The 16,574-nt window shown below is 46.5% G+C and overlaps 3 non-coding genes across 3 annotated transcripts; all 3 read right to left on the bottom strand.

Annotated features, from left to right (window-relative positions):
* Window positions 1–2,606: 2,606 nt before the first annotated feature.
* LOC124026991 lies at window positions 2,607–2,725 on the bottom strand. The gene has a single exon (XR_006837317.1). It is a non-coding gene; the product is annotated as a 5S ribosomal RNA (ribosomal RNA).
* A 242-nt stretch (window positions 2,726–2,967) lies between these two features.
* Window positions 2,968–3,086, bottom strand: LOC124026990. Its single transcript, XR_006837316.1, has one exon. It is a non-coding gene; the product is annotated as a 5S ribosomal RNA (ribosomal RNA).
* A 12,759-nt stretch (window positions 3,087–15,845) lies between these two features.
* On the bottom strand, window positions 15,846–15,918 carry trnaf-gaa. The gene has a single exon. It is a non-coding gene; the product is annotated as a tRNA-Phe (tRNA).
* Window positions 15,919–16,574: the final 656 nt, after the last annotated feature.

Here is a 16,574-nt window from a genome sequence, read left to right as displayed (position 1 = left end):
TCTATCAAAGATTTAAGCTGTATTCCATATTCTTCATCACCTAGATACCCTGCATTCATGCACCATATTCCCCCCCTTTCCTTTCTTTATCTAACCCCACCGAAAATGTTAACCCAGCATGATCACTAAAAGTTGTAAAAATATAATTAATATCCTTCATAAAATTCCTTAACCCTTCATTTACTAAAACCAGATCTATCTGTGTCTGTTTCAACTCCCCTAAAACCACCTGCCTTCTAGAAAATCCTCTCTTGTTCGGGTTCTCATCTCTCCATATATCAATCAGACTGTTTTCACACATAATCTTCCTTAAAACCCCCCTCGATACGTCACTTCTAAAAATAGCTCCCCTTGACATATCTAATCTATTCATTTTAACATTAAAATCCCCAACTAAAATACAGTTACCCTTGCACCATTTCCCTAATTCTAAAAATAAATTCCTTCGCTCTATCTCATTATTCGGCGCATAAATATTTATAATCCTAAAAACCCTATTCATATATTCAAAATCCAAAATTAAAATCCTCCCATTATTATCATTATATATCTTCTTCACATTTTCTACTACATCCTTCCTTAATAAATTTGCAACCCCACTTGAATTCCCTCTGCCATTGTTTACATAAATAAAATCCCTCCATATTTTTTTTTTTTACTTCTAAAACACAAACATTATCCCAGTGGGTTTCTTGAATACATAAAATATCTGAATTCTTCATTTGGACTATTCTATTTAATTTTCCCATTGTTCTCAAACCATTTGCATTTATTGACATTATATTGACCATTCTAATAAATAATAAAATAATAAAATATAATTTCATTATCCTCTACCTGTTATCCAGTTTCTTTCTTCTTCCACCCTTTCTCTCCCCCTCTTCCCACCGCTTTCCTCTTCCTGTATCCTTCCCTCGTTCTTTCCATCTTTGCCCCATCATCCGTGTCCGATATCTCCTCCAAGTCCATGTTATCCAGCCAACTTCCACTCTTGGCATCCACCTCCGTTGTGCTCCCCGTATTCATCTCCACTTCTGGTATAGTCGTTGTGCTCCCCGTGCTCATCGCTGTCTCTGGTATTGTCATCAACTCCATAACCCCTCCATTTCTTCACCCCCGAGCTACTTGTTAGTGCTGTGCTTTCCCCCAAAACCTGTGAGTCCCCCGTGCTTCCCCCAGTCCACTCCCCCCCTCCTCCTGAAAACTCCCTCTTCTTATTTCTGAGTCCATACTCCTCCCAATTTCATTTATCTTCTGGTCCTTCTTCCTTCTTCCTTCCTCCGTCTCTCCACCTTCCACCACGTCCTCTCCTCCATCTTCTTCTCCTTCTTGCAACAATATCACTGCTTCCTCGAATATTGTTTGACTCCCCCTCTTCAGCCCTATCCTCTCCACAGTTGCACTCCGCCACTCTCTTTCTGCATCCACCACAAAAATTCCTTTCCTTCTCTCCATCACATTCTCTCGCATAGTGTCCATGATTGCCACACTTAAAACACCTAAATTCCGGGCAGTCTTTAACTATGTGCCCGGGTTGAATACACATACGACACACTCTGACCTGTTTGTCATGAATGACCCTGAAATATTCTGCTCCCTCCAACGTCTCAATTCTTGTAGAATAAGGTAATGATGTCACTTTTTTTGTGAACTTGACCTTGCAGAAACGTGTCCCGTCAACCACCTCCGTTCCTGGCCAAACTCTCCTCCTTATCTCCGAGACGGCCTCCACTCCCCAGCTTCTCAGCTTGCCCACTATCACACCATCTTCTACGTATACTGGGAGATTCATAAAAGACACCACCAACTCCTTCACATTAATATCTCTCGCCAGAATCCTTGTGTCCTTTATTCGCAATCCATCCATTAACCGTTCTTTTCCTCTTTCATTTCTCATCGTAATTTCGTACTTCTTTTCTCCTTTCATTCTGCATCCCACCACCTCTCCACACACCTCCTTAATTGCTCTTAGTAGTTCCATTGTCGTCACTTTGTCTTCTCCTTCCAACACAATTGCCACCGTGTATTCTTTTCCATATTTCACTCCTTCGTTATCTTCATTTTTCTTCCGTTGCGCCTTTTCGTTGTCTTTGTCCATTCCGTTTGTCTTTTCCTTGTTGTCCGTCATAGTAAAAAATGAATCCAAAAAAACCTCTCCCCCAAGCAGAAAAACTGCAAGGGGGAAGAATAACCAAACTTTAAACTATTCAACTGAAGAAAATAATAAATTATATTGCAAAAACCAATTAATTAACAAAAATAGCTCTCGAGCAAACACTCTCCAGCAAACACTCACTCACAGCTCAAACACTCACACCTGTCGTCACTTCTCCAATCAGGAATTGCGTACTCAGGCCAGTGTGGTCGTAAGCGAGAAACTATCTCTTGGTGCACTATATAAAGTCAAAGTGAGTGTGATTAACAGCTGTTGCATTTTCACCATGTCGATAAGCATCTTTGTGTCACTCAAAAAGTGCAAGAACTTGCATATAATGTAGCCATAATTTGTAGCACAGATTGTTGGATGAAATACAAACTAACCTTATTTCAAAGCGACGGCACATATTTCAGCCTTGTGGGAAGAAACGGACAAAGGGTTGACAAAAAGCTTACAGCACCTGGTATTCCCAGGCGGTCTCCAATCCAAGTACTAACCAGGCCCGAACCTGCTTAGCTTCCGAGATCAGACGAGATCAGGCGTACTCAGGCCGGTGTGGTCGTAAGCGAGAAACTATCTCTTGGTGCACTATATAAAGTCCAAGTGAGTGTGATTAACAGCTGTTGCATTTTCACCATGTCGATAAGCATCTTTGTGTCACTCAAAAAGTGCAAGAACTTGCATATAATGTAGCCATAATTTGTAGCACAGATTGTTGGATGAAATACAAACTAACCTTGCTTACTTATTTCAAAGCGACGGCACATATTTCAGCCTTGTGGGAAGAAACGGACAAAGGGTTGACAAAAAGCTTACAGCACCTGGTATTCCCAGGCGGTCTCCAATCCAAGTACTAACCAGGCCCGAACCTGCTTAGCTTCCGAGATCAGACGAGATCAGGCGTACTCAGGCCGGTGTGGTCGTAAGCGAGAAACTATCTCTTGGTGCACTATATAAAGTCAAAGTGGGTGTGATTAACAGCTGTTGCATTTTCACCATGTCGATAAGCATCTTTGTGTCACTCAAAAAGTGCAAGAACTTGCATATAATGTAGCCATAATTTGTAGCACAGATTGTTGGATGAAATACAAACTAACCTTGCTTACTTATTTCAAAGCGACGGCACATATTTCAGCCTTGTGGGAAGAAACGGACAAAGGGTTGACAAAAAGCTTACAGCACCTGGTATTCCCAGGCGGTCTCCCATCCAAGTACTAACCAGGCCCGAACCTGCTTAGCTTCCGAGATCAGATGAGATCAGGCGTACTTTTTTATTTTTTTATTTTTTTATTATAAAAATTATTATTTTACATTATATACAAATTAAATATACACAATCCATTTTAATCAACACAATACTTGACATTGGCAGGCAAACATTTCACCCCTATCAAATCAAAAATAGAGAAATTCAAATACCAAAACTCAAATTATACTACCATTGCATACAATACTTTGCTAAACCACATTCCACAAGAATAGAGAATTTCAACGCACCTCCTTATCAAGTAGAAACTAAGACATTCTCAAAACAATTCTTTCAAATTTGTACTGATATCTCCAAAAATGTTACACATCAAAACCCATACACCAAACCACCATCCTCCCCCACAGCAATAAATCCACAATCCTTCATAAACACCCTCTCAAAATCCTCCTGCTTAGACCTATACATCAATCCTACATCCTTCCTTACCAAACCATCAACACCTTCCACACTGTCACCCTCTTTCCCTCAAACCTTGCCAAGTTCCTCCTTATATATACTGCAAAGCTTGCATGTGACAGCAAAAAATTCAATACAATATTCACCCCCTTCACATGCTGACCCACTCCAAACAATACCAAACACCTCCAATCAACCCCGCCTATTAATCCTTCTCCCCAGTACGTTTCTAACATATCCCTCAACCTCACATAGAACCCAGCTACATCAGCAACTCTCGCTTCAAGAGAGCGAGAGTTACACCCCTTCTGAAAAAACCTACACTCGATCCCTCCGATGTCAACAATTACAGACCAGTATCCCTTCTTTCTTTTCTCTCCAAAACTCTTGAACGTGCCGTCCTTGGCCAGCTCTCCCGCTATCTCTCTCTGAATGACCTTCTTGATCCAAATCAGTCAGGTTTCAAGACTAGTCATTCAACTGAGACTGCTCTCCTCTGTATCACGGAGGCGCTCCGCACTGCTAAAGCTAACTCTCTCTCCTCTGCTCTCATCCTTCTAGATCTATCGGCTGCCTTCGATACTGTGAACCATCAGATCCTCCTCTCCACCCTCTCCGAGTTGGGCATCTCCGGCGCGGCCCACGCTTGGATTGCGTCCTACCTGACAGGTCGCTCCTACCAGGTGGCGTGGCGAGAATCTGTCTCCTCACCACGCGCTCTCACCACTGGTGTCCCCCAGGGCCCTGTTCTTGGCCCTCTCCTATTCTCGCTATACACCAAGTCACTTGGCTCTGTCATAACCTCACATGGTCTCTCTTATCATTGCTATGCAGACGACACACAATTAATCTTCTCCTTTCCCCTTCTGATGACCAGGTGGCGAATCGCATCTCTGCATGTCTGGCAGACATATCAGTGTGGATGACGGATCACCACCTCAAGCTGAACCTCGGCAAGACGGAGCTGCTCTTCCTCCCGGGGAAGGACTGCCCGTTCCATGATCTCGCCATCACGGTTGACAACTCCATTGTGTCCTCCTCCCAGAGCGCCAAGAACCTTGGCGTGATCCTGGACAACACCCTGTCGTTCTCAACTAACATCAAGGCGGTGGCCCGTTCCTGTAGGTTCATGCTCTACAACATCCGCAGAGTACGACCCTGCCTCACACAGGAAGCGGCGCAGGTCCTAATCCAGGCACTTGTCATCTCCCGTCTGGATTACTGCAACTCGCTGTTGGCTGGGCTCCCTGCCTGTGCCATTAAACCCCTTCAACTCATCCAGAACGCCGCAGCCCGTCTGGTGTTCAACCTTCCCAAGTTCTCTCACGTCACCCCGCTCCTCCGTTCTCTCCACTGGCTTCCAGTTGAAGCTCGCATCCGCTACAAGACCATGGTGCTTGCCTACGGAGCTGTGAGGGGAACGGCACCTCAGTACCTCCAGGCTCTGATCAGGCCCTACACCCAAACAAGGGCACTGCATTCATCCACCTCTGGCCTGCTCGCCTCCCTACCATTGAGGAAGTACAGCTCCCGCTCAGCCCAGTCAAAACTGTTCGCTGCCCTGGCCCCCCAATGGTGGAACAAACTCCCTCACGACGCCAGGACAGCGGAGTCAATCACCACCTTCCGGAGACACCTGAAACCCCACCTCTTTAAGGAATACCTAGGATAGGATAAGTAATCCCTCTCACCCCCCTTAAGTTTTAGATGCACTATTGTTAAGTGACTGTCCCACTGGATGTCATAAGGTGAATGCACCAATTTGTAAGTCGCTCTGGATAAGAGCGTCTGCTAAATGACTTAAATGTAAATGTAACACAGTCAAACATCATGTGCATCAGATTTTCATCTTTATCTGTGCATACATCACACACACGAGACACTGACCTGTCTACCTGATGTAACACCACCTTGGTAAAAACACGGTTGTGCCTCAACATAAAATCTAAATGGGTACATTCAATACTATTGAGCCTCACTACCATGTTTTCCCACAACCTCTCAACTTCCATCCCTGGAAAAACTTGCCTCCACACTTTCTCCGATGCAGGCGCCCTGACCTTCCTGGTAATAAGCGCCCAGTATAAGGCCCTCACCTGGGTAGAGGATAATGCTTGCATATTCTCCCCACATTTCACCTGCATCTCAGGCAAGGTCTCTAAGACTCCATTACTCAGATGATTGTCCAACAGCCTCACCCACTCCCCTGGAACACACTCCTTTATCCTATCATACATTCTCAACACCATCCCTTTCCTGACATCCTCATCTACACCCCAGACAGTATCTAAGATCGCCTGCTCAGGCAGGAACCCTGGCACCACCTCATACCTAAAGTCCCTCAGTCTTATCATACCCGCCTTCATTATTACCTTACTCTCCAGCATATTTCCCTCTGATTTCAGCATTGGGTTCAGAAAAACTGGTATATTCAAAAACACCCCAATAGAGTCACACTCATAACTTACCTGCTGTAGGAACTCCGCCCATGCCCTGAACACCTCCTGATAAAACTCAGGCACCTCTGCATACATGCTGGGCTTGAAACACATTAACAACCCATAATCTCCACAACCTCCACTCTTATGCAACCAATGCCTGAAAAACTCCTTCCACCCCTGACCCTCCTCCCCATATAAAAACCGTTGTACTCTCTTCACCCTCATGGCTTTTAACTTCACCTCCAGATCTATTAATCTCAAACCAACCCTATCATAATCTGCTATCATTACATCATGAGCAATCTTCACCCCCTTCCCACCCCACAGGAAATCAGACACTAAATTATTAATTCCCTTCAGAACCCATACAGGCATGTCCATAACCCCTAAGGTATACACACATTTTGAGATTAACAATGCATTCACCACAACCACTTTCCCCCTCAATTTTAATTTCCTTTGTTTCCAGTAATTCAGTCGTCTTTATTTTATTAATCACCCCTGTCCAAGTTAAGTCCCTCGCCTCCCGCTCATCTACCCCAATATTCACACCCAAAATTCTCACGTGCCCCTTAACAGTCTTAAAAGGAATGTTACATGTAGACATAACAGTATCATCAGTACATAACATTTGAGACTTTTCAACATTCACCTTAGCCCCAGAAGCTCTTCCATACACATCAAAACACTTCATCAGACAATTCACACTCTCCATCCCGCAAAGTACAGGTGGTGTCGTCAGCATAATGATGCAGTACACTGACGCCTCCCCGGGAGGTCCACTCCATTCACTCCTCCATTCCGCTTTACAAACGCCGCTAAAGGCTCTACTGAGATGCTGTATAGCAGTGCAGACAATGGACAACCCTGCCTAACAGACCTGCCCAGGGGAAAAGGATCAGTTAGCACACCATTACATTTCACGACACTGCATGCTGACCCATACAATAGCTTCACCCATCCTTTAAGACGAGGCCCGAACCCAAATCTTGCCAAGGCCTCTAACAGGAACCGATGCTCCACCCGATCAAAGGCTTTATTCAGATCTAGGCAGAGCACCGCCCCACCCACCTCCCCCATCTGCTTCACCACATCCCGGATAGTGCAGAGGGTGTCCACTACATCCCGCCCCGGAACTCCATAGGCCTGAGTAGGTGCTATGATGCTTCCCATCACCTTATTCAACCTATTAGCCATTATCTTAGCAAGCACCTTATTGTCGGCGTTCAAAAGGGTTATTGGTCTGTAGTTCTCTAATTTCAGTCTGCTCCCCTTCCCTTTGTATAACACAGTCAACACACCCATAGCTAAAGATTCAGGGACTACCCTCTTCTCCTCCATACACACATACACACGCAGCATTAGTGGGGCCAGTATGTCACTAAACTCACGGTAAAACTCTGCAGTAAGACCATCTGAACCCGGGCTCTTATTCAAGTTCAGTCCCAATATGGCTGCTTTAACCTCTGCCAATGTAAAATCAGCCTCACACATCTCTACATCCTCAGTCGACACCCTAGCCTCCACTGCTTCTAGCACTCTTCTCATACACACTTCATCTACCCCACCCGACGTAAATAATCCCTTATAAAAAGAATGCACTGTATTCAAAATTCCTTCCAGATCTGTCACCCTCTCCCCCTCTCATTTAACAGCTCAGTTAGAAAATTCTTTTCCTGCTTCCTCCTTTCTAACCCCAGGAAAAAAGCAGTATTTCTCTCCCCTCCACCACATACTGTGCTCTACTCCTCACCACTGCCCCCATACACCTGTGCCTCTCTACGACCCTCAACTCCTCCCTCACCCTCAGGTACTCTGTCACATCATAGCCTGGGCAGTTTTCTACCTTTTCTAACTCCAATAACAGGCGAGATTTAAGAATCCCCTCCTCCCTCCTCCTTATCACATTTGCCCGTCTTGCACTAGATATTGCCAGCCGCTTAAACTCCCCTTTTAATCCTTCCCACCACACACTCACATCAGACTCAAATAGAGGATCTGACACGGCGTCATTCACACACCCTTTCACTGCAGCCCTAAACCCCTCATCCTTCAACATACTGGCATTAAGACACCACAAACCACCCCCCCTCCCCTCCCCTGATGCACCCAGCCTGAAAAGCAGAGCATCATGGTCACTAAAAAATGTTTGTGAATACTTTACCCCCACAACCAAGTGCTCAATCTCTCTATTAGCGAGACACAAATCTATACGTGACTGCTTTAGCTCACCCCTCACCACTTGTCTTCGAGAGAACACCCGCTTATCTGGATTCCTCTCCCTCCATATATCCACCCAATCCTCATCCTGCATTAGCCTTAATAGCGCTCCCCGAGATGAGTCAGAGCTAAAATGTGCGCTACTTGAGGCATCTAGCCTATCCATCCATACATTAAAATCCCCAACAAGCAAACAGTTCTTCCCACATAATCCTCCCATAGACAAAAACATAACCCTCCTCTCAATTTCATTATTAGGAGCATAGACATTGTACAACGAGTACTCCACATCTTGATAAGTGAAACCCACTCCCACCATTCGACCCACAGTGTCAGCACATAACAAATTTAAATTAGACACAACATCATGTTTTACCAAAATAGCTACCCCACATGCCCGCACAGCACCATTACTCACGTACATTAGTCCATTCCATCTCTGCCTTACATTCTCCATATACGGCTCAGTCCAATGGGTCTCCTGAAGACATAATATATCCGCAGAGAAGGCTTCCAACACCAGCTCTAGCTTTTCTTTGCTACGAAGTCCATTGGTGTTAATAGATACAACTCTCAACATTATGACTATAAAGAGGGGATGAATCGAATCCATCAGGATTGATCTTTTATCTTCTTTTTCCTCCTGGTTATCATGTTCTTTTTACTATCCCTCCACAGAGATTGTATGTTCTCCCTCTCTTCCTCCATCAGCTCTTCTTCAGACTCTTTACGTTTGCGAGAGTCATCTCTTGCAGTATCCACCTCCCTAGAGGAGCCCCCCTCTCCACGAGGATCTTCAATAGGCTTAACATTCTGAATAGTCCCGTCAGGTTGTACTTCCTCCATTATAGGCTCTGTGCATGGGTCGGGTTTTTGGGTTTTTGACCGTTCAGTTTTTGGTAGGGAGGCTTCTAGGGCCCTGGCTTCCCTATGCCAAGGTGATCGATCCATAACGGACTACTCTATAGAGTTTCGCACTCTTGCTGCCTCTAGTGACTGGAACGAGCCGGCGCTGCTCGCTCGTTTTCTGGAGGGACTCCACGCAGTGGTCAAAGATGAGATTCTCTCCCGGGAGGTTCCTTCCAGTGTGGACTCTTTGATTGCTCTCGCCATCCGCATAGAACGACGGGTAGATCTTCGTCACCAAGCTCGTGGAAGAGAGCTCGTGTCAACGGTGTTTCCCTGCTCCGCATCGCAACCATCTCCCTCCTCTGGCTCAGAGACTGAGCCCATGCAGCTGGGAGGTATTCGCATCTCGACTAAGGAGAGGGAACGGAGGATCACCAACCGCCTGTGCCTCTATTGCGGATTTGATGGACATTTTGTCAATTCATGTCCAGTAAAAGCCAGAGCTCATCAGTAAGCGGAGGGCTACTGGTGAGCGCTACTACTCAGGTCTCTCCATCTAGATCCTGTACTACTATGTCGGTCCATCTACGCTGTACCGGTTCGGGTGCTACATGCAGTGCCTTGATAGACTCTGGGGCTGAGGGTTGTTTCATGGACGAAGCATGGGCTCGGAAACATGACATTCCTTTCAGACAGTTAGACAAGCCTACGCCCATGTTCGCCTTAGATGGTAGTCATCTTCCCAGTATCAGATTTGAGACACTACCTTTAACCCTCACAGTATCTGGTAACCACAGTGAGACTATTTCTTTTTTGATTTTTCGTTCACCTTTTACACCTGTTGTTTTGGGTCATCCCTGGCTAGTATGTCATAATCCTTCTATTAATTGGTCTAGTAATTCTATCCTATCCTGGAACGTTTCTTGTCATGTGAAGTGTTTAATGTCTGCCATCCCTCCCATTTCTTCTGTCCCCACTTCTCAGGAGGAACCTGGCGATTTGACAGGAGTGCCGGAGGAATATCATGATCTGCGCACGGTCTTCAGTCGGTCCCGAGCCAACTCCCTTCCTCCTCACCGGTCGTATGATTGTAGTATTGATCTCCTTCCGGGGACCACTCCTCCTCGGGGTAGACTATACTCTCTGTCGGCTCCCGAACGTAAGGCTCTCGAGGATTATTTATCTGTGTCTCTTGACGCCGGTACCATAGTGCCTTCTTCCTCTCCGGCCGGGGCGGGGTTCTTTTTGTTAAGAAAAAGGACGGTACTCTGCGCCCTGCGTGGATTATCGAGGGCTGAATGACATAACGGTTAAGAATCGTTATCCGCTTCCCCTTATGTCATCAGCATTCGAGATTCTGCAGGGAGCCAGGTGCTTTACTAAGTTGGACCTTCGTAACACTTACCATCTCGTGCGCATCAGAGAGGGGGACGAGTGGAAAACGGCGTTTAACACTCCGTTAGGGCATTTTGAGTACCGGGTTCTGCCGTTTGGTCTCGCCAATGCGCCAGCTGTTTTTCAGGCATTAGTTAATGATGTTCTGAGAGACATGCTGAACATCTTTGTTTTTGTCTACCTTGACGATATCCTGATTTTTTCACCGTCACTCGAGATTCATGTTCAGCACGTTCGACGTGTTCTCCAGCGCCTTTTAGAGAATTGTCTCTACGTGAAGGCTGAGAAGTGCTCTTTTCATGTCTCCTCCGTTACTTTTCTCGGTTCCGTTATTTCCGCTGAAGGTATTCAGATGGATTCCGCTAAGGTCCAAGCTGTCAGTGAGTGGCCCGTTCCAAGGTCACGTGTCGAGTTGCAGCGCTTTCTAGGTTTCGCTAATTTCTATCGGCGTTTCATTCGTAATTTCGGTCAAGTTGCTGCCCCTCTCACAGCTCTTACTTCTGTCAAGACGTGTTTTAAGTGGTCCGGTTCCGCCCAGGGAGCTTTTGATCTTCTAAAAGAACGTTTTACGTCCGCTCCTATCCTCGTTACTCCTGACGTCACTAGACAATTCATTGTCGAGGTTGACGCTTCAGAGGTAGGCGTGGGAGCCATTCTATCCCAGCGCTTCCAGTCTGACGATAAGGTTCATCCTTGCGCTTATTTTTCTCATCGCCTGTCGCCATCTGAACGCAACTATGATGTGGGTAACCGCGAACTGCTCGCCATCCGCTTAGCCCTAGGCGAATGGCGACAGTGGTTGGAGGGGGCGACCGTTCCTTTTGTCGTTTGGACAGACCATAAGAACCTTGAGTACATCCGTTCTGCCAAACGACTTAATGCTCGTCAAGCTCGTTGGGCGTTATTTTTCGCTCGTTTCGAGTTTGTGATTTCTTACCGTCCGGGTAGCAAGAACACCAAGCCTGATGCCTTATCCCGTCTTTTTAGTTCTTCTGTGGCTTCTACTGATCCCGAGGGGATTCTTCCTTATGGGCGTGTTGTCGGGTTGACAGTCTGGGGAATTGAAAGACAGGTTAAGCAAGCACTCACGCACACTGCGTGGCCGCGCGCTTGTCCTAGTAACCTTCTTTTCGTTCCTGTTTCCACTCGTCTGGCTGTTCTTCAGTGGGCTCACTCTGCCAAGTTAGCTGGTCATCCCGGTGTTCGAGGCACTCTTGCTTCTATTCGCCAGCGCTTTTGGTGGCCGACTCAGGAGCGTGACACGCGCCGTTTCGTGGCTGCTTGTTCGGACTGCGCGCAGACTAAGTCAGGTAACTCTCCTCCTGCCGTTCGTCTCAGACCGCTCCCCATTCCTTCTCGACCATGGTCTCACATCGCCCTAGACTTCATTACCGGTCTGCCTTTGTCTGCGGGGAAGACTGTGATTCTTACGGTTGTCGATAGGTTCTCTAAGGCGGCACATTTCATTCCTCTCGCTAAACTTCCTTCCGCTAAGGAGACGGCACAAATCATCATCGAGAATGTGTTCAGAATTCATGGCCTCCCGTTAGACGCCGTTTCAGACAGAGGTCCGCAATTCACGTCACAGTTTTGGAGGGAGTTCTGTCGTTTGATTGGTGCGTCCGTCAGTCTCTCTTCCGGGTTTCATCCCCAGTCTAACGGTCAAGCAGAGAGGGCCAATCAGACGATTGGTCGCATACTACGCAGCCTTTCTTTCAGAAACCCTGCGTCTTGGGCAGAACAGCTTCCCTGGGCAGAATACGCTCACAACTCGCTTCCTTCGTCTGCTACCGGGTTATCTCCGTTTCAGAGTAGTCTGGGTTACCAGCCTCCTCTGTTCTCATCCCAGCTTGCCGAGTCCAGCGTTCCCTCCGCTCAAGCGTTTGTCCAACGTTGTGAGCGCACCTGGAGGAGGGTGAGGTCTGCACTTTGCCGTTACAGGGCACAGACTGTGAGAGCCGCCAATAAACGTAGGATTAAGAGTCCAAGGTATTGTTGCGGCCAGAGAGTGTGGCTTTCCACTCGCAACCTTCCTCTTACGACGGCTTCTCGTAAGTTGACTCCACGGTTCATTGGTCCGTTCCGTGTCTCCCAGGTCGTCAATCCTGTCGCTGTGCGACTGCTTCTTCCGCGACATCTTCGTCGCGTCCATCCTGTCTTCCATGTCTCCTGTGTCAAGCCCTTTCTTCGCACCCCGTTCGTCTTCCCTCCCCCCTCCCGTCCTTGTCGAGAGCGCACCTATTTACAAGGTACGTAGGATCATGGACATGCGTTCTCGGGGACGGGGTCACCAATACTTAGTGGATTGGGAGGGTTACGGTCCTGAGGAGAGGAGTTGGGTTCCGTCTCGGGACGTGCTGGACCGTTCACTTATTGATGATTTCCTCCGTTGCCGCCAGGATTCCTCCTCGAGTGCGCCAGGAGGCGCTCGGTGATTGGGGGTACTGTCATGTTTTGTCTTATATTGTCTTGTCATTTTGCTTTTCCTTCTGTTCGTTTTCCCCCTGCTGGTCTTTTTAGGTTCGTTCCCCTTTTTCTCTCTCCCTCCCTCTCTCTCTTCTCTCTGTCGTTCCGTTCCTGCTCCCAGCTGTTCCTATTCCCCTAATCAATCATTTAGTCTTCCCACACCTGTTCCCTATCTTTTCCCCTGATTAGAGTCCCTATTTCTCCCCTTGTTTTCCGTTTCTGCCCTGTCAGATCCTTGTATATTGTTCACCGTGCTGTGTCTTTGTATCGCCCTGTCGTGTCGTGTTTCCCTCAGATGCTGCGTGGTGAGCAGGTGTCTGAGTCTGCTACGGTCAAGTGCCTTCCCAAGGCAACCTGCAGTTTATTATCGAGTCTCCAGTCAGTTCTCGTGATTACGAGTGAAATTGTTTTTATGCTTTATTTACCGCTCCGATTTGTCTAGGAGTATTGCTATTTCCTTAAACTGGATTAAAGACTCTGTTTTCGCCAAGTCGCTTTTGGGTCCTCATTCACCTGCATAACAGGTCCTTGCCACACTCAGCTTTCTGTAAATCCATCTGAGCTGTTCCACATCTCGCATCTTCTCCCACCACACCCTCTGATGAATTTAACCATTCTACCGCACTGTCCATACTTGATCCCAGCTCCGTCACCCCCATCTCTGCAGACTTGCTACGATTTCTCACCCCTTCATCTATCCCACTGATCCCCTCCATATCATTCTCCTCTCCCAGCTCACTTTCCTCCACACTCTCTTCCTCATCTACTGAGCTTCTCTCATTCATTATCTCAAACTCTTCACCCACCCTTTCACCACATATACAGTTAAATGATTCACATTCCTCACATCTCCTTCTTCTCTCAGGACACTCCCGTGCATAATGCCCCTGCTCCATACATTTGTAACACCTAAATTCAGGGCAATCACGTACTACATGACCAGGCTGAATACAAAGCCTACACACTTTCACCTGCCTGTCATGTATAACCCTGAAATATTCAGCCCCCTCCAGAGTCTCAAACGTCGTCGAATATGGCAACGATTGGACATTGTTTGTAAATCGTACCTTACAGAAACGCGTACCGTCTGCAATTTCCGTTCCAGGCCACATTCTCCTCTTGATTGTAGACACTGCTGTGACTCCCCATCCAGCCAATTTATTTATTATATCCTCATCTGAGATATATGTCGGTAAATTCAGAAAGGACACCACCAGTTCATCATGTGACAAATCCTTCGCCATTACACATGAGTCTTTAATTTTAAATCCATCCATAAGTCTCTCCTTCCCTTTGGCATGACTCATTGTTATCTCATATTTATTCTTCGTTTTAAAACGACACCCCACCACCAAACCGCGTACCTCCTTGATCCCCCGTAGAAGCTCCATCATCGTTATCTTGTCCTCCCCAATGATCTCCACCGCCACTGTTAACCTTCTTTCAAACACCCGGGAACAGCCCGCTCCCCAGCCATCTTTTCTCCTGCAGCACCTCTGTCAGTCTTCATTTCCCCTTTCGAATTCTTCCCAGTAGTCAAAGCCATATCGTCCACTCTTCGGTCCGAATCAGAAACCACCTCCACTGTTAAACTTCTTTCAAACACCCGGGGAACAGCCCGTTGCTCAGCCATCTTTTCTCCTGCAGCACCTCTGTTAGTCTTCATTTCCCCTTTTGAATTCTTCCCAGTAGTCGAAGCCATATCGTCCACTTTTCGGTCCAAATCAGAAACCAATCTCCTACTCACATTCATGCTTCTTTACAAGTCGGTTTGGTCTTTCAAACTTCCTTTAAGGAAATGAAAAAAACCTTTCCCCTAACAGCGCAAGCTGCTAGGGGAAAATTCTTCAATAAGAATTGTTTAACAAAAATCACCAACCAAAAAATAAAAGATTTACTTCAAAACAGCAAACAATGTATTTCTCCAACTCAACAACCAACTCCCTCCAAACACTTCCTCAATCCCAAAAAATGGGCGTGGTCAGGCCGGTGTGGTCGTAAGCGAGAAACTATCGCTTGGTGCACTATATAAAGTCAAAGTGCAGCCTTGTCTTACGACAACCTACTGTCATGTAACAATGACAAGAAACTCTCATGTAACACTGATGTCACAATGTCAGATGAAAAAGAAAGACATTACTTACTTTCAGAGAGCAGCGTATCACACACTCTAACCAACTGAGCTAACCGGCCGCTGGCTACAGAGCACAATTGTTGAGATGCACCGAGCCTCTGCAAGTGCTGGAGCGCAAACTAACGAGTCCACCAACAGCATAGCCTGACAAGACTGGACACTCTTGGTTGCTCCTTTTGGCAATTCCAAACAGCTGGGGAATTTGATCAATTGGTATTGTGTTTGCTTAGCATGCTATAGGTAGTGGGATCGATGCCCGCATTCCCCAAAAACACATTTTTTTGTAGATCCAAGAAAGCTGCAGTTCACACTTCATGCAGCCTTGTCTTACGACAACCTACTGTCATGTAGCAATGACAAGCAACTTTAATGTAACACTGATGTCAAAATGTCAGATGAAAAAGCAAGACATTACTTACTTTCAGAGGAGCAGCGTAGCACACACCATTGAGGCCCACAAACAAAGCTGTGGAACATTTCTATGAAGCCAGAGCATAAAGAAAGAACAAATACAGATGCCGAAACCCAGTATCGAACCAGGGACCTTTAGCTTTTCAGTCTAACGCTCTCCCAACTGAGCTAGTCCGGCAATTCACTCAACATAATTCTGTGGCACCCTTGACAATTCACATGCATGTGACTCATAATTTTGACACTAAAAATGTACATGATAGCAAGTATGGGGATCGAACACATGACCCTGGAGTTATTAGCACCACACTCTAACCAACTGAGCTAACCGGCCACTTCCTATTTTGCTCAATTGTTGAAATGCACCGAGCCTCTGCAAGTGCTGGCACGTCAACAAACAAGTCCACCAACAGCATAGCCTGACAAGACTGGTCCCTCTTGGTTGCTTCTTGCGGAAATTCCAAACGGCTGGGAAGTAGCTCAAATGCTTTGCACGCATAAGGTAGTGTGATCGATGCCCGCATTCCCCAAAAACACATTTTTTTGTGGATCCAAGAAAGCTGCAGTTCACACTTCATGCAGCCTTGTCTTACGACAACCTACTGTCATGTAGCAACGACAAGCAACTTTAATGTAACACTGATGTCAAAATGTCAGATGAAAAAGCAAGACATTACTTACTTTCAGAGAGCAGCGTATCACACACTCTAACCAACTGAGCTAACCGGCCGCTGGCTACAGAGCACAATTGTTGAGATGCACCGAGCCTCTGCAGGTGCTGGAGCGCAAACTAACATGTAATGTTTTCCTATGGGGAGAGAAGTCAATGCAAAC

Source organism: Oncorhynchus gorbuscha, unplaced genomic scaffold, assembly GCF_021184085.1.
Source record: "Oncorhynchus gorbuscha isolate QuinsamMale2020 ecotype Even-year unplaced genomic scaffold, OgorEven_v1.0 Un_scaffold_2876, whole genome shotgun sequence".
In the NCBI taxonomy this organism is placed as follows: Eukaryota; Metazoa; Chordata; class Actinopteri; order Salmoniformes; family Salmonidae; genus Oncorhynchus; species Oncorhynchus gorbuscha.
This window is presented reverse-complemented; position numbering and strand designations above follow the sequence as displayed.